This window comes from Sus scrofa, chromosome 5 (genome assembly GCF_054392235.1).
Source record: "Sus scrofa isolate SSC_HxYL_T2T_F1_AM1 chromosome 5, Sscrofa_HxYL_maternal_Yorkshire_Landrace_v2.0, whole genome shotgun sequence".
Taxonomy (NCBI): Eukaryota; Metazoa; Chordata; class Mammalia; order Artiodactyla; family Suidae; genus Sus; species Sus scrofa.
The window spans coordinates 104,691,554-104,715,423 of NC_139387.1; the positions used below are offsets into that span (position 1 = coordinate 104,691,554).

Sequence of the window (23,870 nt, forward strand, 5' to 3'; positions counted from 1 at the left end):
AAGTTCCCAGGGTGGAATTAGAGCTACAGCTGCCAGCGTACACTATAGCAACACCAGATACTAGCTGCATCTAGACCTACACCGCAGCTCATGGCAACACCTGATGCTTAACTCACTCAGGGAGGCCAGGGATCTAACCCGCATCCTCACAGATCCTACTCAGGTTTGCTACTGTTGAGCCACTATGGGAACTCCTGCTTTTCTTTTAAATAGTTCTTTCATTTTTTTTTTTCTAAATCCTTTCCTTTGCTCTATTAAATTACCTAGTGTATTCCATTTTATTTATTCTTTTGCTGTATTGGCAGAATCATAAGCTGTGGCCTATACAACATATTAATTTTCATGATAAATAGAGTGAAGGTGGAACTTATTTTTTTTTTTTTTTAATGATGCGTGGTGTAACAAACATTCCACTCCAAACAGTACAAACCACCAGCTGGAGACCAGCTGTGTCCCATGCTCTTTTACTGTAGTGAAATCTTGCTATAACCAAATAAGGCAGATACATCCTTGAAGGTTTTGATGAACTCTGCAAATCTTCAGATTAGGTCTTTCATAGTCTATATTAGCTAAAAAAGGCAAAAAATCCTTTATTCTCTTTGGAGACCCATTAGCTTCCCTTTGAGGCTCTGCCAAAAATTCAGTTCTCTGTCAACAGACAGAGGTGATGTTGTATTGGACTAATTTGGTCTTAATGCCACTCCCTCAATGTAGATAACTAAAAGCATCCGCTATATTTACATCAAAATATACTCTCTCTTAAAATATAAAGACATGAAAATATGGATGTAAGTTAGACAAAAGGAAGATTTAAAAAACTAGGGTTTAGATATTGGAGGCTCTTCTTTGATAAAAACCAGGTAAGTCATTCAACAGTTTTAAGAGGCAAATATTATATAATGATAAAACTCCTGACATAAATTTGCAGTAGTAAAATTAGGAACTATATTATCTCTTAAGGATAGAAGGAGTTCCCGTCGTGCCGCAGTGGTTAACAAATCTGACTAGGAACCATGGGTTTGCGGGTTTGATCCCTGGCTTCGCTCAGTGGGTTAAGGATCCGGCATTGCCGTAAGCTGTGGTGTAGGTTGCAGACGCGGCTCGGATCCCGCGTTGCTGTGGCTCTGGCGTAGGCTGGTGGCTACAGCTCCGATTCAGCCCCTAGCCTGGGAACCTCCATATGCCGCGGGAAGCGGCCCTAGAAAAGGCAAAAAGACAAAATAAATAAATAAGTAAATAAAATGATCTTTAGAAAAAAAAAAGTATAGAAAGGGTGATGTGTTCAAATAATTTTTGATACTAGGAAATTTAAGCTAATAATAAATGTAATGCCATAGATTTGTGCAGGTGTCTTCGTTACATAAACTTTAGGGAAACCAAGTATAACAAAAATATTTCCCTCTGATTAGTCAAAATGTGATCCAAACTGTAGAGAGCCTCTTTTTCTAGATTTCACTATAGGCCAAGTACGTTTTTATTCATGTCTATATTCTTACAGCCTACTAGGTCCAGTTTGAGTTCAGATAAATCCCTAATTGCTTAAAATAAAGTTGGTTTGCATAATTCTGTATTTAAGCTATGAAAAAGGCACAGGAGGATAAATGAACTTGGGTCATAAATTTTAGCCTAAAAGTATTACAGGGTGCAAATGGAATACACATGAGGAACTCTTAACCATAAGCATTAAGGGATATTTCTGAGTGGTTTGAGTTTAGCGTTGATAATTATCATGCATCCTACTTAAATACAGTGGGTACATGTAGGATGGAAGGTGAGAGGTTTTCAGGCAAAATGATGACCATGAAGTGGCCAATGATTTCAGTGGTAACAATATTGTATAAAAAATTTGAAGATTTTTGGATTTAGTTTCTGTATAAACAAAATGTTTTGTTGTAGAAATTTAATCATTTGTAAACTAATCACTTATTTCCAGGATGCCTACTGGGTTCCAGGTGTTATGATAGTCTCTCAAAACACAGTTCTTTTCACTAGCGTTATTACATAACTTAATAACTGAATTTTTAACTGAAAATCTGCTAAAGGTGCATGCTAGGTAAATGTATGTGCAATTGGGTCCAAAATTCAGATACATTTTTAAATGTGTGAATGGCAAGCTTCAATTTACTTATAATTTCAGATATAGTAACAGCATTATTGAGAAAAATCAATAAAGTGATAATTAAGTGTGTACATTTGTGTATATATCTGTCATGTGCTTAAGTACTTAGGTATTTAATAAATAATAGGTAATATGAACATCCAAGTTTGTGTCCAATAAGAAGTTTTTACGAACTACTGTTGTTTTACTTTGAAAAATTCTTTCAGCAATAAACGCAATGCCTAATCTATATTTGCTGAATGAATGGCTAATCTAAGAAGTAAGTGAATTATGCAGTATATAGATGTCTTTTCAACTACATATCAATGAAATAATGAACACAAGATAGAAAGAAGAGAGAACTTCCTTACTTTGAAAACACAGCCAGTCTGTTTGGTATCGGGCTCTCTCTGAGACTGTAAAAAAAGCCTAAATAAAATATTTTTTAAAATTACCAGTTTGTGGCTTTGGAAAGCATCCAAGAGAGAAAAAGATGTGAGGAGGCAAGAACCTTGAGAGAATGGAATATAAATTGATACCTATCTTGGCCACTTTCCCCCCTGCAGGGTGTATACTCATTTCCTACTTGAGACATAAAAAGCTGCCATCTTGGAGTTCCCATCGTGGTGCAGCGGGAATGAATCTGACTAGGATCCATGAGGATGCGGGTTCACTCCCTGGCCTCGCTCAGTGAGTTAAGGATCCGGCGTTGCTATGAGCTGTGGTGTAGGTCACAGACGCTGCTCGGATTTGGTGTTGCTGTGGCTGTGGTGTTGGCAGCTGTAGCTCTGATTCGACCCCTAGCCTGGGAACCTCCATATGCTGCAGGTGCGGCCCCTAAGAAGCAAAAAAAAAAACAAAACCCAAAAAACAAAAAGCTGCCATCTAGAGTTTGTGGCATTCTAGCACATATTCCAGCACATGGAATCTCAGGGGCAATGATGAAGGAAGGGTCTGATACAATGGGTAAAATCTCCTTTTGAGTAGTGTGCTAACTCTGAGATTTAGGACAGAATAAAACGTGCTGATAAACTGGTGACTCCAAATGACTCTAACAGTTACAAAGTAATAGAGAAACTTGAACTCTATTTCCTAAGAAACTAAATAGACTTAGCCTAATAGCCTAACATCAAGTCTAAAACAAGAACACAGAAAATTTGATCAGATATCAGCCTATAAGATGACATTCATATTTAACGGACATTCCATATTACAAGAATATACATCATTTTCAAGCACATATGGAATATTTAGTTAGATATTCTATATTCTTGGGTCGATGTCAGACTAAATTGTTTCGACTATAAAAAAATTAAATCAGAAATCAATAATAGAGGATGTCTCAAAAATGCCTACATATATATTGTAAGCAACACACTTCTAAATAATTCATGTGTTAAGAGTAATCAAATAAAAAAAAAATGCTTTGAATGGAATGAATATGAAAGCACAGAATATCAAAGGTTGCAGATCTCACCAAAGTAATGTTGGGGGAAAGATTTATAGCATGAAATGCTTCTGTTATAATCGAGATAAGCCACAATATGATGACCTCAGTTTTTACCTCGGAAAATTAAAAAGTAAGAGCAAATAAGGACACAAAAAAAAATAGATAATAAAGTTCAGGGTGGAAATTAATGAAAAAGAAAACTAAATACCAATAGAGAAAATTATTAAACCAAAAGACATTTTGTTGAGAACATCCATAAAACTGATGAACCTCTAATAGATTATGAAAAAGCAGAGATATTGTAAATAACCAATATCTGAAATGAGAAAGATGACAGTATCACTGATTTTACAGATATAAAAATGAAAATGAGAGCGTATTAGAATAATTTTAGATCAATAACTTTTTAAAATGTTGTTAAAATATACAAATTTGTTAAAAGATATAATCTATCAAATCTCACTCAGGAAGAGATAAATAATCGAATTCTGTATTTATTACACCAATTTAACTTTAACTTAAAATAGTACCATGGAGAAAACTCTAGATCCAGATGTCCTCTAGGGACTCCCCTAAAACATTTTAGAAGTTATTTATACTAATTTACACAAATTATTTCTACAAATTTAAAAGGAGAAATATATCTCAATCAAATTATTCAATTAGGATGGCACTATTCTGACACCAAAAATCAGATAATCATATAATAAGAAATGAAATTTATAAGTGAATATTCTTCCTGGCCACATATATAAAAGAATCTAATAAAAATTTTAGCAAACCAGATCCAACAATATATAAAAAGAATAATGCATTATGACTCAGTTGAGTTTAGCGCAGGAACTAAGATTAGTTTAACATCCAAAAACTAGTCATGCAATCTACCATATTAACAAAGTGAAAGAGGAAAACCATGTAATAATCCCACTAGATGCAGGAAAAGCAAATGACAGCATCCAACAAATACTCAGGACAAAATCTCTAAGAAAAATGGAAAATTCAGGCAAGAGAAAGAACAAAAAAATTAGCCATGGATATGTACTATAGAGGACTTACATCCACAATATAGTAAAAATTTCAAAAATCAGTAAGGAGAAAAAAATGGCTGAATCACTGGTACAGACACCTCACCAGAGAAGCTGCACAGACTGCAAACAACCAGAGACACACCTTTTTGTTGATGCTGATGTTTAGTATCAGTAGACATCAGGGAAAATGCAGATTAAAACCAGGAGATACCACAACACAACTTTTAGGCTGAGATTAAAAAACACTGACCACATTCACTTTTTCAAGTATATGGGACAACTGGAATTCTCATACACTGATTGTACAATAATTTTAGAAAGCAGTTTGGAAGCTTCTAAAAAAGTTTTGAATAAAGCACCAATGTACCAGTTTAGGTATTCACTCAAGAAAGATAAAGTATATGTCCATATGAATACTCATATGTGAATGTTCATAGCAACTTCGTTTGCACTAGCCCTCGAAATTTAAATAACCCAGGTGTCAACTTAGGTGAATCAATAAAGAAACTGGTGTGCACACACAATGGCATTTTACTCAGCAATAAAAAGAGGGGAGCTATCGATACACGCAAAACAGTGACAAACAGCATAATAACTATAATGAGTGAAAAAAGCCAGACTAAAAGGAATACATATTGCTTGATGCTATTTATAAAATTTTAGAACCAAATCAACAGTGACAGAACACAGATCGGTGTTCATGTAGGGCCTGCGATGGGTGCTGGGAAAGAAGGGGAAGGAAAGAGGGATTATAAATGGACATGAAAGAATTCAGGCAGATGATAGACACAGATGAAAGATGCCCATTACCTGACTGTGGTTATGGTTCCATATACACATATGTCAAAATTTTCAAATTAAATGTCTTAAATATGAATGTTTTATGTTTCCATTATATCTCAACAGCACTGTTTAAACCAAAATAAACTAATATAAAACAGGAAATCGGCAGAAACATATAAAATTCAGATAATGAATGATGCTAATATCAACAGAAACTCACCTATATGTACAAAGCATCTCTTCCCATGGAATGTGGCAGAAATCTTAAAGTGCTAGGAAATGTTTGACAGTTGAATTTCACAGGTTTTTCCAGACGTTTTATATAACGGAAAGAATCAGGCTTAGATTATTATAGTGAAATTTGTTAGACTAAAATTACAGGGAGGAAAGTGCTATAATGATGGATGAGTGTTGCAGAGGCTCAAGAAAAAGTTAATGTATGAATTAATTCAAATATAGCATTATAAAAATAAATGGCTTATGACAAAATAAGCAAAAAGAAAAAATAAATATGTAATAGCAGTGATAACTGGAAATGTCCTATTATCACAGTTTTTCTTTCATAATTTCAAACGAACCACTTATATTTATTTTGAAATCTCACTAATGGTTATGTTGAACTTACCAGTTACCTTTTTTGGAAATATCTGAAGTTATCCAAAACATTCTGATTATTTATTTTTTTCAATTGGGCTCAGCAGGAAAAGATGATTCTGCAATACAACTTTCCGTGTGATATTTACTTTGATATTTAACATATCGTTTAAATTTTCAAACGATAACTACAAAAATTTTTGAGAAAGATTTTGTTAAATCAATATTCATCTTCAACATAATTTTAAACATTATTTTAAGCATTTATGCTTATAAATGGAATCATATTTTCCTTTATTAAAAAAAGGCATGTGATTTCTCATCTCTAAATAATATTGCAAAAAAATTCAAAGGTTACAAAACTTAAAAATCCAATTGGCTACTTAATTTTTGATTTTTATACAATTACCTTCCATCAGCCTCATTACAGGGATAGGTGAAGCATGCATTACTCTTTTTGAGATTATATATTTATGGTATTAATGAATATCATAATAAACTTTGATTCCCATTCATTTCAATGAAAAATCATTATTTATCTATAAATGGTATCAAAATAAAGTAAAATCATTGAACAAAATTCAAGTATTTTACTTTCAGCCTGATTACTGTATTTAAATGAGACCTTTGAAATTACTGTGGTGCTAGTGAGCATGAATAAAGAAGGTATTATTACATGAAATGTACTCCTTGTTTAAATCAAGTTTGATTTAGTTATGTATTTAAATCATATGTGTTGCATTATATATCTCCCTTGTTTGAATGAATGTGCAATTTTTAACCATTGGAAAGTTTGAAAAAATAAAGGTTTATCACTTAACAGGACCTAGAAATTACACAGCACACCTAGGGCCACACAACCAGTACTTGGGTAGGGAGAGCAAAAGCAGGCCCAGGGGTCTGCTTTTATTGTGGCAGAGGGTGGAGGGCCTAAGGTTTTCCAGGCTTACTCTTGGTGAATTGTAAATGCAAGGGTAGGAATGTAAAGCACAGAAAGAGAAAGAAAAAAAAAAAGCAACAAAAAACAAGTGGACTAAATGGTCAGTTATCAAAACCAACCCAGAGGCTCTAAAACAAAGGAGCCGCAGTTAGGGGGGAGTCAGACGGCTCTTTATCTAGTCCTGTGGCTGGCAGTGTGTTTATTTGAGAGAACCTTTTGAGATGACGCCCAGGCAACCAAAGCTCAGGTCAGGCACTTGCACTTGTAAAAAAAAAAAAAAAAAATCAGGGCTTATACTATAATGTGTTAAGGTGTTTTACTATTTTTTTTCTTTTTCATTCCCATTCCTTTCTCATCTTGTTTGTGTCTAACACATCACATTTTTCACGTTTATTGACAGTGCAATATTTCATTTTGGAAGCAATAGACAGCTTTAGCAAACAGCTACATTTGTGATGAAGAAACAAGATAAAAATATTGCCTTCAAAAATAAGATAAAATTTTATAGCCTTTATTGAAATATGCGATAGTGTTTTAAGCATGCTAATTTCTATGTAGCATTTTTTTGTGTACAATTGACTCCCTGAAATGTAATCCATCAGTATTTTCCTGTGACATTACTAAACATTTTTACTTTAACATTTACTCAAGCAAGGCCATAATAATTAGTGGTCGATCGTCTCCTTAGACCATATGGTCTACGCATTGATCCCACTTCTCTGAGAATATCATTGTATCATTATGGCAGCTGTACCTTTAGAGTTGGATACTGCAGGCAACCCACAGCAGAGGCAGTAGGCGGAAGCACGTAACATGTGTATGAAACAGACTCCCTTCCGGCAGTGCTCCTTTCCTAGAACTTATCCCAGGGCCCTCACTCTCCTCACTTGGATCTTTATTGCCTGGTACCACGCCTATCCCTCCATCACAGTGATCACAGCTGAGGGTCACAACAAATAGAAAATATTAAGATGCAGCCCATCTCCAGTTGTGCGAATTTGGCATGGGCCAATGTGTTTACCATTTGCATAACCAGAGCAACCCAAATGACCCCTTCTTTTCCAACCCTGAAGGGGCCCCCTTTGACCGTGAGTCCAGAGAATTATTTTCACAGGGTGCTTCTCTAACTACAGTACAGGGCTACTGCATTTTAATCTAACTAGTCAAATAAATTCGTATTTTATCAATTACAGAAAAGTAATTAGCTAGAAAAGAAACTTGGGATTATAGCTAATTTAGGATCTAATATATAATGAATTTTCATGAGTTTTTGATACTTTGTGCTTTTAATAAACATGTCTTATGCCACATTGCAAATGTGAATAAGTAGATATTTCTAGAAATTTTTAAATGTCCTCCTAAATTTACCAGTGTATAATTATTTACTTCCTAGTTCTCACTAGAAATTAAGGTTTCTAAGGGACAGTAATTCTAATTTATATATATATATGTGAATCACATATATAAATATTGTATATATTATATATTATGTATAAATCTATATTTACATATATATCTTTAAAGCCACTAGAAATAATATAAGGGAAAGCATATATGATACATAAATATATATATATTTATATTCACGTTTATATTAAAGCCACTAGAAATAATATAAGGGAAAAATCTTTCAGTGCAAAGAAAGCAGAATGTGTTTTTGTCAAGGGAAGGTATCAGGTACAAAGACACATTTTTGTTATGGGAAAAGAAAGTAAATTTGTCTTAAAGTAAAACTGGTTATTCAGAATGGATTGAAATTTTGGAAGAAAAAGAGATACTTTTACCTTGTGTGGTCAAGTTGGCTAAAATTAAATTATTTTAAGGTTTTCCTTCCATAATATCAAAAGTACGCTATGTAATTTTTTTCATCTGCTACAGGGTAAAGTTTTCTTAGAATATTGGTCTGCACCTGATAGATTATTACAGAAGGTTTTTTGTTTTTTTTTTTAAGCTTTTTAAGTAATATGGCTAGAAAGAAAAGATTTTGTGTTTTATCAAAATAATTTTCTGTGCTTCAAATTGTCTTAGGTCTTTGGTTTCTTAAGAAAACAGTCTTCTCAATACGAAAAGAGTTAATGTTTTGCTCACAAATATTAACCTTTTGTATTTGCCTTTAAAATATTTTGAAACCTTTGGTTAAGCAGATAATTATTATTTCATAATGATCTGTGACACTATTTGTCAGGCGTCTAAAGCCATTTAATATTTTTGACAAATCTCCTAAAATTAAATTCTAAATAACGTCTTTTTGACCTTAAACTAATTTGGGGTTTTCCAGAGGGTACCTGACACATCTCAAATGGTTCATTCTCTCTTCTTATAAAGTGAGACATTAAACTAATCAGTCTCATATGGTATGTTAGGTCCCATGGGAAATATTTTCAAATAATAAAAAATGTTAAATCTTCTTTATGGATATCTTTGCATAGACTTAACGCTATTAACATAAGTATTCCAGAAATTATGTAAAATTTCTAAATGTTTTTAGTCAAAATATTAGTTATTTTAGGACCTTGTGTGTCACAAAAATAATGAAATTTCCTTGTGACCAGCATTACATTGATCTCTTGTAAATTCTTTAAACCATGGATACTTTTAAGCATTTTGTCATTTACAGATAATTATTATTTTATGCTGAGGCTTCTGCAAAAGTTCTTCATCTTTGAGAAGATTCATGGAAAGGGTTCTGACAAGTACTGGGTTTTTGATAACTTTCAGAAAATATCACTGAACTGGGAGAGAATTTATAGAATTCTAAGGAAAAACTAGCTTCATAAAACCATGAATAAAAGATCAAGATCAAGAATTACATGGTATTAAATGAACTGATGAGGATAATTATAACTTTTTATGACTTTTGCTTGAAACATTGCTGGCTATTCAGTCTGAATTTTCTCATGAAAAGTTAGAGAAAAACAGTATTCTTCTTGCACTCCTATAAATAATCAGGCCATGTTTATTAAGACTAGACATTTTTAAAATTAATCTTATTTTGATTATCTTTGATAGAACTGAGGTGACTGTAGAGAGAAGAAATATATATATATATATACTTGATATACATCAAGCATATATATCAAAAATTTATATATAAAAATAACATATATTACATATATACATATATACATTTCAATGAAAAACTATACACATATGTGGTTATCAGCTTTTAGTACTGTTGACTGTCTTTCAAGTTTTGTTTTCTGTCTATAAACTGGACTGGATACAAACTTCTTCCCATTTCTTCTAATATCTGGCTACAACTCTCCAAACTAATATTTCCAATTTTTTTCCCACTATTCGAACTTGGAATCTTTAAGAATTAAAGGTGCCCTTTTCCCAAAGCCATGCAGGTGAAAGTGGGGCAACTTGATATAAACTTCAGAGAAATTACCACCACAGCCCATACATGGACAGTCTTCATGCCTGTTGCTGTTTGGGCCACTCACAGAGATCACCAGAGACACTCACACTTCAAACCAGGATAATCTCTCAGATTGCCACCGCCTCATCTCACCCCATCTGAAGATGCTTCCAACCCAACATCTAGAAATGCTGACCGGATGCCTTCAGAACTCAGAAAGTGGGATTATAACCTGTCCCAATCACTCACATTTTTGTTTGTTCGTTTCTATACAAACGCTTCTTATTAAATACCTGATACAAACACTTGTATCAAATGGGCCTAACCTGGGAAATCCACCTGCTTCACTGCCTCCTAAGATGAGACACAACCCTTTAACGGAACTGACTCATTCTCAGGACCAAGACACTGATTTAATGAGATACGGAGACACCTATCAACTCAGGACTGGTTAAAGCCGACTTACACCCGATGGCCCAAGACACGAAAAAACTCTACATCATTACCCACATCTTTAAACAGATTCTTAGGACCACCAAGATCACTCATCTCTTTTCCCAAGTTTTAAGCACTGGCTATGAAAAAGATTTCAAACTATCCCTTACATAATTATTAGACTGCGACTATAACCCTATTTAGTTGTGTAATTTCTGGTTTACAACATACTCAACCCTTGGCTTTTAGCAAATCAGCTCCCCAGGCCATTAATCACTAATGTCTTTGACAGTGTTGACAGGGTGGATTGTAGTGTAATTCTGACAGCTAAGGGTTTTTCTTTTTTTTTAATGCAAGTGCCTTACGTAAGCTATGATTGCTGAGGCATCCACTTCAAAGAGACATTCATTTCAGAGACTGATATCTCAAATAAACACATTGCCAGCCACAGGACTAGATAAAGAGCTAGGCTGGCTCCCCCCACTGAGGCTTTTTTGTTTTAGAGACTTCGGTTGATTTTAGATAACTGACCGTTTGGATCACTTCTACTTGTTTTTTCTCTTCCCATGCTTTAAATTCTTGCCCTTATATTTTTCATTAATCAATAAAGAGCCCATGAAACCCTGGGCCCCCACTTTTGACCCCAGTAAAAGCAGAACCCAGGCCTGCATGCCCTCTTTCTCTCTCTGGGAAACCTACCTACCTACTGGTGTGGTCTTACGTGTGCTGTGTAATTTCCAGCCTCTGTGAGTAACAAGCCTTTATTTTTTCGAGGTTTACTAATGGTATTGCTGAAGAGCATCTTGCAATCATATTAAGAACCACAAGGACCAGTGCAACCACAACCTTGCTTACTGGAAGGCTGATACTGGCAAAAAACATACATGAAATTGCACAAAACTTTAAAAATGAGTTTTGTATTTCATCAATCTATTCTCCAGTGGTATGATATTCAGTAGAGAATACAAAGTATTGCTGCTAATAAGCTTTTAGTACTACCTGTCATAGCAGGGGCTTTTTCCACTAACACTGATGCCTTGAAAAAGCAATTTGCTTTGTGGAATAAATAGGAATCAGCACAACCCAGACAGAGGAATCCAATTTTGTCCTCAGATAGGCACAAAGCTGAATGCCTTACATTTTAATGACTGACAGCTTCTATTTCTTTATACAAGCATCATGTGAGAAATGAACAAAGCTGCCAACAGAAGCACAATTCAGCCTAGAAGCACTAGTACATCCTCTAGGTGGGCAGTTCTCTTCATAGGCATATATTGGATTCAAGCCCAGAGAAAAATACTGCAACCCCATTGATTTCTATACAGTATTTCTGTAATAAAATGAATAATACTATATATGCCAATATGTCCTTAAAGAATAGCACTGGATTTATGAAAAAGAATTCCTTGACAAACTGTATGTAGTAAACCCTGAGATTCCCAAGGTAAAACATTTTTTTCTGTAGGTCAATATGGTGAATACCTTGTATGTGTATGTCTGAGAGACAGAGAGAGAGAGGGAAGGAGGGAGAAGGGAGGATGGGAATAGAGTGAAAAGAGCAGAGTGACTTGTCTGCTATGTAACTCTCTCTGAGCGCTCACTTCTTTAGTAAATTTATTAAGAAATATCTGATGGAAGGTGTTCTTGTGGAAGTAAATGAAATAACTCAATTTCGCAATGTGAGAAATTATCTAGAGTAGTAAATCAGGAGTAAAAACACAGAGAGTAAACAAGGAAGCCATAAGCAGATATTAAAGAGATTTGCAGAAATTGAGGAAATGGTGCAAAACTTAAGGAACTGGAGTTGAGGTTTAGATCAAATTTATAACTTCTGGATCTTTTTAAAGAGCTACCCAAAGTGACCACTGTAAACTACATTATATTTTTATATTGACTAATTCAGTTTGTGACATAATTTCATTTGGTATTATGGTTTTGACCTTAAATTGAAAAATTTAATTGCCAGCTCCTACCCATGTGAAATCAATTCTGTCAGCATAGGCAATTATTTAGTGAGGACTGGAAAACAGTTTGGAAAGGGGGAGTGTCCTTCAAGATTTAGTATTTTGTTATGCATATTTATATTAATGAGATGAGAAAAACTGAAGTAGCATATTACATTTAGTGAATAGATGTGTATCTATTACGGAGCTCAAATTTCTCTCTGTATTCCAAAGTAATGGAGGAACTAAACACATGGTGTTCAGCTCATGGTTTCATTTTATAACACAGGCCGCATTTAGTATCCCTCTTTTCCAATGGAAGTCAATTTTTTCATGTCATTAAATCTTAAAAGATATGAGCATGAAGGCACCAATATTTTTTTTGGTTCCAGTGTCAGGCTTACCAAAAGGGTCTTATAGTCAATTAACAAATTTTGAATTCCTTAATACAATTTCCAAAGCATATTAACCACCTACAATATAATGCTGGTAGTGAGGCCAGTGATGACTGAGGAAATTTGTTGTTTTTTAGAAGACACTCTTATTTATCTTATTACTCCTCTTTTTCTTTCTAGCTATAAACAAATGACTAAATCTGTTTTCCAAAGAAAATTAGGGGACATAGTTATTCATAGACATAACAGCTTCAAAACTGATAAGGTAATTAGTGGAAGTAGATATAATATGAAGATATTATCATGTGTCAGTGTTAGTCTAGTTAGACTGCTAGTGTACGGTGTGATATTTGGATAATAATAATACCAGTTATTTTGAATTTATTTATTATTGTAGTGTTATAAGTTTATAAGCCACATATTTTATTGAATATTTATAAATATAATGCTTTCTACAATTATTGTAGTTTAATTGTTAAATCTGGCACTTTGAATTCTTTTAAAGGCAAGGAGATATTTTCAATGAGTAATGCTTGCTATAATTAAAATATTTCTATATTCTATTTTTTTTCCCTTTTTCATCTACTGCCTTCATATTTAGTCATTTTAGACTTGATGATATTTCCTTTCTCACTCCAGGTTTTAATATGTAGATTCTGGAGTCAAATAGATACGTGTTTGAATACAACCCCCTTTACTTACCAGCTGGGTGTCTTAGCAAAATTACAAATCAATTGTTTGTATCTACCCACCATAAAGAGGCTATAGGGTTATACAAATAAATTACACATATTTTTAAAGAAGTACTTGTATTATGTGAGAAATAACCTTTATACTTTTTTTAAGAAATATAGATTTGTAGTATCAATATAAACATTAACTAGGAATTAATCAAAGACATGGAAGCCCTGGTTCAGAAAAGAGAATGTCATTTAGTACCACTAGTATTAGAAAAAAAATATCAAAGGCACGAGCAGAGACTTAGGTCCTATTCAACTTGATCAGAAAGAGTTCCAGAGGGAATTTACTATATGTCTGTAAGACTAACATTTTGGAATGATTTTATATACTCTTTCAATTCATGTCAACAATGTTTTAGTCCTAGTTGGCCTATTACTTCTTTCCAAGCACTATGGTCATTGAAGAGAGGAACCCTTCTCCAATCATGCCAGAATATTTTCCATTACAGTTACACAATTCAATTTCTTATTTCATAAGAGATTTGCTTCTCTCCATCTTTTGGTGAATTACCTCTTCTTAAATGACAGTAGCTTTAGAAGTATGTTCGTGGGTTCATGGGGTCTGATGGGCTAATCAGTAGTGGCTCTATTTTTATTATCATCATTTAATTCCCTAACCCTGAACAAGAAATTAGCCAATATAGGCTTTCCTTACGTTAGCCTTCCCATTGCTTCTGGAGAGCAAAATGTTTATGTAGCATCATTCTTATGAAAACACTACCAACTCTGCAACTTTAAAACAGTGGAATATATTCAAGTATACATGATTAATTAAAAAAAATCTGGAGAACAAAAGTTCAGAAAATTATAAAAATTAATAGACAAAATTTAAAAAATCACTTAGATTGATTTCCAGTAGTCAAGATGTTAGAATATTCAAATAATAACTACAGAAAGGTCCACTGGGGCAACTCACATTTCAGAGAATAAGAACTTAGAAAAAACTGTCACATTTTTGTTGAATGCATCACAGTGTAATTATTACTATCCTAATAGTAGATCAACCTCAAATTTGTATGCTATATATAAAGGTATAAAAAACTACTTTTAAAGTCCAGAACAAAACTACTTCCAAAATAAAAAAAAATAAAATAAAAGACATTTGGACATTAAAAAATTACTGCATCACAATAAGAGAAACTTAAATTCCTTTCAAATTAACAATAATTTTTAAATAATACACAAAGATGAAACTATTCATTCTTATGTACTACTAGTACATATATTATTTGCTAATATCTTTTAGGAACTGGACATGGTATTTACAGATTTTCTTAATCTACAGTTATCTGTCCCAGCAGTGGATGTGTGCTTCTCCTTTGCCATGTAAAAACTGATTTTCTTTGCACATTAATGTGCCAAAGTGAAGCACAGTTAATCTAGTCCAATCCTGATCCTTTATCCCTTGTTTTTAGTATCTCTTGTGCAATTAAGTGTTCTCATGAGATTCAGTTCTGGGCAATGAATCATGATAATGTTGCTACTGATCTATTAGAAAGATTATTTTCTCCATGATCACAGGACAAAATAAGTATACTGAGAAGTCTTGGGTCATTCTGATTAGCTCTTATACTTTCTGTTTGAATAGAACTGTGTAAGGAAATGAAGCCTGGAGATTTTGCAGCCACTTAGCAACCCTCAGGGAAAGATTAAGAGAATTTCCGAGGTCACTTAGTCACTAAACTGCCTTCCTCTAGACTACTTTTTACGTGAGATGCTTAAATATTTTCATATTTATTGTCTTAGAAATATAACATACATTACAGTGAGGAGAAAATAAAAACTAGAGGTCACCTAATTATCTTGCAATAGATGCCTTAACAAAACAGAATGCATGCTACTCATTGAAATAGAGTTTTAGAAATTTAATGAATAAGTGTTTAAGATGCATGGCTATGAGAAAAATACAGAATGCATCATTTTATAGAAATACTACTCTAACCATGTAAAAACCACATAGAAAAAAAATCAGAAAGGAAATACGGTTGTAGACAGTGGAATTATGAGTGACTTACTTTTTCAGACTTTCTTTCTCTTTTATTCCCATAATTCTGAATTTATGAATTTATGAATTTATGAGTATATGTTATATTCTCATATATCACAATCATTAAAATAAACCAAAGATCAATTGCTATCAATGATATTCAGAATTGGGATATATAGCTTACTACACATAAGTGAGAATCCCTAAAATTTTTCAATCTATTATAATAATTGATTATTATAATAGTATACTATCATTGCAAAGAAAAATGTCAGGTTTAGAGGTCTCTTTTTAAGAGAGTAGAAAATTTTGTTTTTTTTTTAGTAAAATATAAACCAGGTTGCTAATTTAAAAATGTATTAATATACCAATTTGACTTATAAGCAACAACTTATTTATATATGGATGCTAAATAAATGATGTTGCTATATTAATCCCAATAAAGCCTCTTTGAAATATGGTCTTAAAAAATAGCATGAACAGTCACATTATACATTAGCTCTTTAAAAGACATAATTTTAGGCAGAGGGACTAAATATTTAACGATACCATTTACCACAGCTGTTTCCAGGATTTTTTAAGGCATCTGTTCGTTTCATAAATGTTTTTTCAGACATTTAATATACATTTTATGTTTCCTTCACTTTGCTTTTTATGTCATAATATCATTCATTGTTGAGATTGGAGAATAACTTCTAAAGATTTCCATCACCATTTGGAGAAAAACCATTAATGCACTTGATACTTGAAAGCGCACCAACTCTGAAAGTGAGATGCTCTGGGGGAGCATTAAATGTTGTATACTGTACAAGAGGTTGACATCATCCTGGGAATGTTGCCAGCAGATATTTGAAGTGTCAAATGCTAAGGAATTTTAATGTCTGCTGACAGTCTCTGATTTCTCTTACTCTGGCAAGTGTATGAAGTGTCTGAGTATAAAGAGTAAATATATTTTAGAGTTCAAAAATGCTTTCCCAATCTAATGAAGAGTTGAAAAGGCTAATATTCATTTGCATTTACTAAAATATCATTCTAGAACACAGAAGAATTGCTCTAAAATATTATGTATAATAAATAATTGTATAAGATTTTATAAAATAATAAATATTCATGTTAAAATAATTTTAACATTTCATAAACTAATTTTGAATGGAAAGAAATCTTTGGAGCTTATCTCACATCAAATCTCATTTTACAGATGAAGATACTGAAACTGACATTCTTAGTGATTTATCCAAAAATCTTATATATATTGTCTAATAATTTTTGTATTATACCAAGATTATAAAGTTTGATCATATTTTGCTTTTTTAAACAAAATTGATTTTTTTCTCATATCATTAGAAAACAGTAAACAGGGAGTTCCATTCGTGGCTCAGAAGTTAATTAACCTGACTAGGGACCATGAGGATGCAGGTTTGATCCCTGGCCTCGCCTGGTGGGTTGGGGATCTGGAGTTGCCATGAGCTGTGGCATAGGTCGCAGATGCGGCTTGGATCCTGTGTTGCTGTGGCTTTGGTGAAGGCAAATTCAAGCGCTAGCCTGGGAACTTCCATATGCTGCAGGTGTGGCCCTAAAAATCAAAGCAGACAAGCAAAAGCAATAAACAACCAACCAAAAGCAATGTCAAAAGCCTAATGATGTATATACTATGCAGCTGCCTTATAGTGCTGTGTATAGTCCTGTGGTAGTAAAAAGAATGAATTTTGACACAATCTCAGCCTATTATATCAATGTATATTTCCAAGTTTACTGTGTGGTAAGGAATGTTTATACATTTACTTCCATTTCCTTTTGCACATGTAATGTATCTCTTGCTTCATTTAAAAACTTTTCCTTTGTAATATGTTACTCATTTTGCATATTCAATGTCTCTGTGAATAAAGAAACATGAAAAAAGGAAAACTAATCTTTGCCTTACAAGACGATGACCTTGTCAGATTCCAGTTGCTAACTTATAAACTGACTTATCTTCTTGCATTTTTTGCAATTTCTAAATCTATTTAATACAAACCATTAGTAGACTGGTGAACAAGTAAATGTTCAAAGTACATTTTGTCACATGGAACATGTGAAACTGATAAGTAATATCAAATGGAGTGCCAAATCTCTCATCACAAATGAATTTGCCGGTACTGCCTCTATTTCATTACATTCTTATCATTTCAGAAGACACTTAAAGGAATGGCCACCAAAGTTACAATATAAATCACATGCACTCACATACACACAGAGAGAAAATGAAGCAATTTTTTTTTTTAAGATGGGAAAGTAGACAAAGCTTCTTTTTCTGTAGACTAACATAAGACTTTTCCTTTCCATCGAAATGTTTGAAAATAGTTGTCTTTTTTCAAAAGTTTAGGGGATTCTCCCCAACTACTTAACCTACTCATCACTTCACGTATTTATCCTTTTTTTGGTGAGAACATTTAAGTTCTAATGTCTTAGAAAATTTCAATTTTACAGTATAGTGTTATCAATTGCAGCCGTCATGTTTCACTTTAGAACCTCAGTGCTTGTTCATCTTAAGGCTGAAAATAGCTGTTTTTAACAGAGCTGTAGTCATTATATTTTCACATTGTTTTTGTTTATAATTTTCTGGCCACTTTTTATTTATCTTTACTACCAGTAATAAACTTTGATCAGAAAGTAATTGTTGGCACTTGAACTAATAATGTATTATTTCCTCTATTAAAAAGTTGCAGTTATGCCGAGTTCCCGTTGTGGCTCAGTGGTTAACGAATCTGACTAGGAACCACGGGTTTGCGGGTTTGATCCCTCGCTTCGCTCAGTGGGTTAAGGATCCGGCATTGCCGTGAGCTGTGGTGTAGGTCGCAGACGCGGCTCGGATCCCGCATTGCTGTGGCTCTGGTGTAGACCGGTGGCTACAGCTCTGATTAGATCCCTAGCCTGGGAACCTCCATATGCTGCGAGTGCGGCCCTAGAAAAAACAAAACAAACAAACAAACAAAAAAAGTTGCAGTTATGCTGAATGAATAAATTCTAGAGATCTGCTATACCACACACTACCTGTAGTTATTAACAATATGGTATCATGCACTTCAAAATTTGTTTAAAGGATATATATCTCATGTCAAATGTTTCTACTACAAAAAAAAAAAAAAAAAAAAAAAAAATCAAAACTGGTGCAGCAGAAACAAATCTGACTGGTATCCATGAGGATACGGGTTCGATCCCTGGCCTTGCTAAGTGGGTTGGGGATCTGGCATTGCCATGAGCTGTGGTGTAGGTTGCAGACGTGGCTCAGATCCCATGCTGCTATGGCTGTGGTGAAGGCCAGCAGCTGTAGCTCTAACTCGACCCCTAGCCTGGGAACTTTCTTATGCTGTGGGTGTGGACCTAAAAATAAAAAATAAACTAAAACTGAAACAAAAGGACACAAAGGAAAACTTGGGAGGTATTGGCTTTATCTATTACCTTGATTATGGCAATGAGTTCATACTGTTTATCTATGTCCAGACTATTCAACTTGCATACATCAAACATAAGCTGTTCTTTGCATGTGATGCGTACCCCAGCAAAGCTGTTAAAAAGAATTCATTAGACCCTTGTCCCTTGGATTTTCTTGGCTTATATGCGAGTATTCCATTGGAATCTTTGATTTTTTTTTTTTTTTTTTTGTCTTTTTTTGCCATTTCTTGGGCCACTCTCGCAGCCAGGAGGTTCCCAGGCTAGGGGTCGAATCGGAGCTGTAGCCGCCGGCCTACGCCAGAGCCACAGCAACGCGGGATCCGAGCCGCGTCTGCAACCTACACCACAGCTCACGGCAACACCGGATGCCTAAGCCACTGAGCGAGGCCAGGGACTGAATCCGCAACCTAATGGTTCCTAGTCGGATTTGTTAACCACTGAGGTACAACGGGAACTCCCCCTGAATCTTTGCTTTTTAGGGCTGCACCCATGGCATGTGGATGGTCCCAGGCTAGGGGGTGAATCAGAGCTGCAGCTGCCGGCCTACATCACCCCTCACGGCAACACTGGATCCTTAACCCACTGGGCGAGGCTGGGGATTGAGTCCACGTCCTCATGTATACTAGTCAGGTTCTACACCACTGAGTTACAAAGGGAACTCGCTACGTTGGAATCTTTATCAACAAAACTCAAAACATGTTAAAAACTGAGTTTTTGTTATGTACCACTACTTGAACTTATCAGGTGAGTAGATTTTATTGCACTAAGACACAATCCCCGAATCTCAGTCACTTAAAGCAGATTCTCTCTGTTGGATGTGGAAGTTTGTTTCACACAGCCTTCTTAGGAACCTGGACTCCACAGGCCATTGTCAAACGCCACGACAGACAATTGTGTACACATATAACGCATCACTAACACTTTGGCCAAAAAAAAGTCCCTTGGCCAAACCTTGTCGGGAGACATGTTTCTACAGTATTTCCTCAGCCTCTGCTTCTATTTTCTATGCTGGAAACTCCATCTTGTCCTGCTTTACTTTACCCCATATTCCTGCTTGAAAAACAGTCGCAGTACTGACTTAAGCTTACGAACAAAGACCTAAAGGCATAAGTTATTCATATGTTATTCAGCTGAATGAGGACAGAATGTGTTGGGCTAGGCATGCTGGACCTGTGCAGATAGGCATGCCGTTTGGACAGCATGATATATCCCCTTAAGAATAAAAGGAAGATAAGCCTCATGGCTCCAAGGGGTTTATGAGCAGTTTAGCAGGATATGCATCAGCAAGGAGAACGAGGTGCAAACCTAGGCATGCCAGGTCGCAGGAGACAGGCATGCTGCAATGGTGATTCTCTAGATGCTATGCATAGATAGCTGATGCCAGGCTTCCTCAATGCTAATGAGTGTTAAATGCCAAAAGGTCAGAATAAAAGCTTAACCATCTACCAGCTATGTGACTTTTAAAACAGTAAAAGAACTTTCTAAAATAATAAAAAGAACTATATCCTGCATACACAACCCCCCCCTCACTTGACGTAATCCCATAGAGCACCATAAAACAGTGTGGTTTCCTGAGGCCACGCTCTTGGTCCCTGAGACCTTGACCTCCCCAGTTCCCACCTTTAATTAGGATAAAAGTCTTTATGTCTTGTTTCATGTTAACTTTTTCTTAAGTTTCACAGCACCCGTTCTTCAGCCCTCACCTGCTGAGCTGGTCTTGGCAATGTCTAACTTCAAAAAGACAGCTATGTTTAATTCTATTTTATTTTTAGAAGGAACAACATGAGTGCTTTCCACTACTTTTTTCCCCCCAATATTTGCAGCTTTTTTCTCTAGTGCTTTTAGTAAAGAAAGCGTTTTTTCTAAAAGAGGATCAAGGAACTTAGAGTCAGTATACCATCTTTAAAAAGCATAGCCTAGTGAGGTAGAATATTAACCCAGGTAGTCATTGTAGGGGCATGGGCTTAGATGCATTCTTTGATATGGCCATTGATTAACATTTGTGGCTCAAGGGCTCCAGGGGGTAACATCCCCACAGGGCTTTCTTACTATAGGGAATGTACCTACGCCCAGATGGACACTAATCCCTAATCCCTTGTGACTCAGTTTACGGGAGGAAAAGGTCAAAGAAACTATGAGATTTACAGGACATTTCCATCCCTCAGACCCTACTGGACAAGGACTGATATGGGTAACTGAGCAAGGCCAATGGGAGAAAACCACGTCTCCCTGGACCCCACGTTGGTACCCCCTCAACTTTAAGGAATAAAAACCCCTATAGGACAACAGAGAAAGGTGGGGCTCTTCTCCCCGCTCCCAGTAACCCTGGGAGCTATCTGCTGTCCTTTAATAAAAACTTTGCTTGCTTTCTGTCTGTGCGTTTGCGGAGTTCATGCTTCGACCATGGTGAACAAGAACCCAGATTCTGGTACCATCTTTTTGGCATCACTAGCAGAATGTTGAAACATCCGGCTCTAAGACTTGAAAAATATTAATTCAAATGCTTATACTTTTTGTTTGGCTTATCCTTGCATATTTGAGAAATTTATTTAATCTCTCTAAACCTCAGTATCCTTCTCTGACAATGTGTTAGTACTTTGCTGCCATATAGAATCATCGTGAAAATTAAATATGATAACCAATGAAAAATGCATGAGACATAGTTTATACATTCCAACATGATGATGATACAGAGTAGGCACTAAAATGACAATAACTATTATTTAATGGTAATTATAATAATAATAAATATATTTAATCTACAGTGCTCAAAGGAAAAGAAACTTTTTGAATTACACTGTCCAATTTGTTGTGTTGGATTCATGATTCTAATCTGGATTATTCAGGACTACAACACAACAAATTGGACAGTTTAATTCAAAAAAGTGTTTCTCTAGTTGTTATTATATGGAGGGCATTTATCAGACACAGAGAATACAAAGATAAGTAAGATCTGGTATTAGCTGTAATTTCAAGCAAACTTTGAAACACAATTAAGTACTGTGGGAAAGAGTTATGTTAAAGCTCAAAAGTGAAAAAAGGGAGAGGGATCTAACGTGGCGAGCTGAAGAGGTTAGCAAACTGAGAAAAACTTGCTGAAGAGCACTATGAGACAGAAGACGACAGACAGACGGATATATCCGTTGTTGTCTTCTGTGACATCCGTCATCTGTTTCCCTTTCTATGGATTTCCAGCTAGTGTGATGCACAAAGCATCGTGTTCATCAATGATGATAACAGCGTAAGTATCAAATCTCAGTCAATATAGGGCATATTTGGAATCTCATAAAAAGCAAAAAAAGGGGAGAAATAAAAAGGAAGAACTTGAAAATAACATTTGCTAATTTTAAAGAAAAGTACTTAATTTGAAGTTGAGAGAAGACGTATCACCCTCTTTTTATCTAAACTGATTTTAATGTCATAGTCACTTCTTAAGATTGTTATTTATACTTAATTTTACATAGATTTATATTACACAATAGTAAAATGAGTTCCTCTATAGGCTCAAGAGACTTATTCTCCAGATAATAGGGTTTCCTTCAATAGTCATCACTGTGCTGGGAAGAGCATTGGTGTTGGATGTCAGAGGTTGTCATATATCCAATTCTTATTACTTCTTTTTGCTGAGGAAAAGAAAGTGACAATAATAAATCTGGAAAAAACTGTGGATGAATGGACTTGGGGATTTTGATTTGACCAAACATTCTCAAATTATTTTTAGTATCTTGGTTTCGGCAAAATATTTTGTCAAGTAACATTTCTCTCTGCTTTATCTTGTTAAACAAAACTGCAGACATATGGTCATAATTACTCACATACATCTTAGCAAAACATTAGTATAAAAAGCTTATGAATTCTGTATAGATTTCTGAGTTACATCCCTTTACTAAAGTTTTTATAACATTTTAGCTGGGAATTGGGATTTAAAGAATGAGAGCATTTAAGCTATTTAGAATCTACTGAAGTTCAAATAAGATGGTAAATGATATGCTCATCAAATAATATATCCATGGGTTTTCATATGTACGATAATTTTGAAGATGATTCATGAGCCAGTATGGCACAATGCAAGGAAAATTTAAACTGGAATCACAAAACATGAGTTGAAATCCAGACTCTTTTTTTTTCATTCTCTAAGCTTCAGTTTCTCATCTATATAGTATAGATATTGATTTGTAGTCCACAGAATTGTTCTGAACATTTTTAGTAAAATGCATTAAAATAATACATGAGGCCTTGTACAGGGGAAAAATACATGAAGTTCTCTTTGAATGAAAGGGTATATACCATGGAGTTTTGTGGGTTAAAATGTCATGTTATACTCTCTAAGTCTTTTCATTGCTTTTGTGTTCTGTCGACCTGTCATGTCTTATACTAAGATTTTCAGAGCTGGATCCATTGATAGTTTTCTATCTTCCCGAGATGACAGAAACCACCGCCAACTAAATTCTTTTCTATTAATGGACTGGCTGAATGACTGTTTCGTGGTCCCCTCCTCGTCCCTCTTGGATCCTTTGCCACAAAGTTTTACATAGAGCAGTACATGGTGTCCCGATTACTGAGGCCAGAGTAGGACTCCGACTGCACAGAAGACTGCAAAGTTCTTCACGATGCTACCCACCAGGAATTGAACTCTGTTGCACCCTGGTGTCGGAGTTACCAAGGAAAACACAACACAGCAAGC

General features: G+C 34.8%; 1 long non-coding RNA gene across 3 annotated transcripts in view; it reads right to left on the reverse strand.

The window, feature by feature from the left end:
* LOC146403598 (uncharacterized) overlaps positions 1-23,870 on the reverse strand; it is a 686,469-nt gene that overhangs the window by 215,392 nt on the left and 447,207 nt on the right. The window lies entirely within an intron of this gene.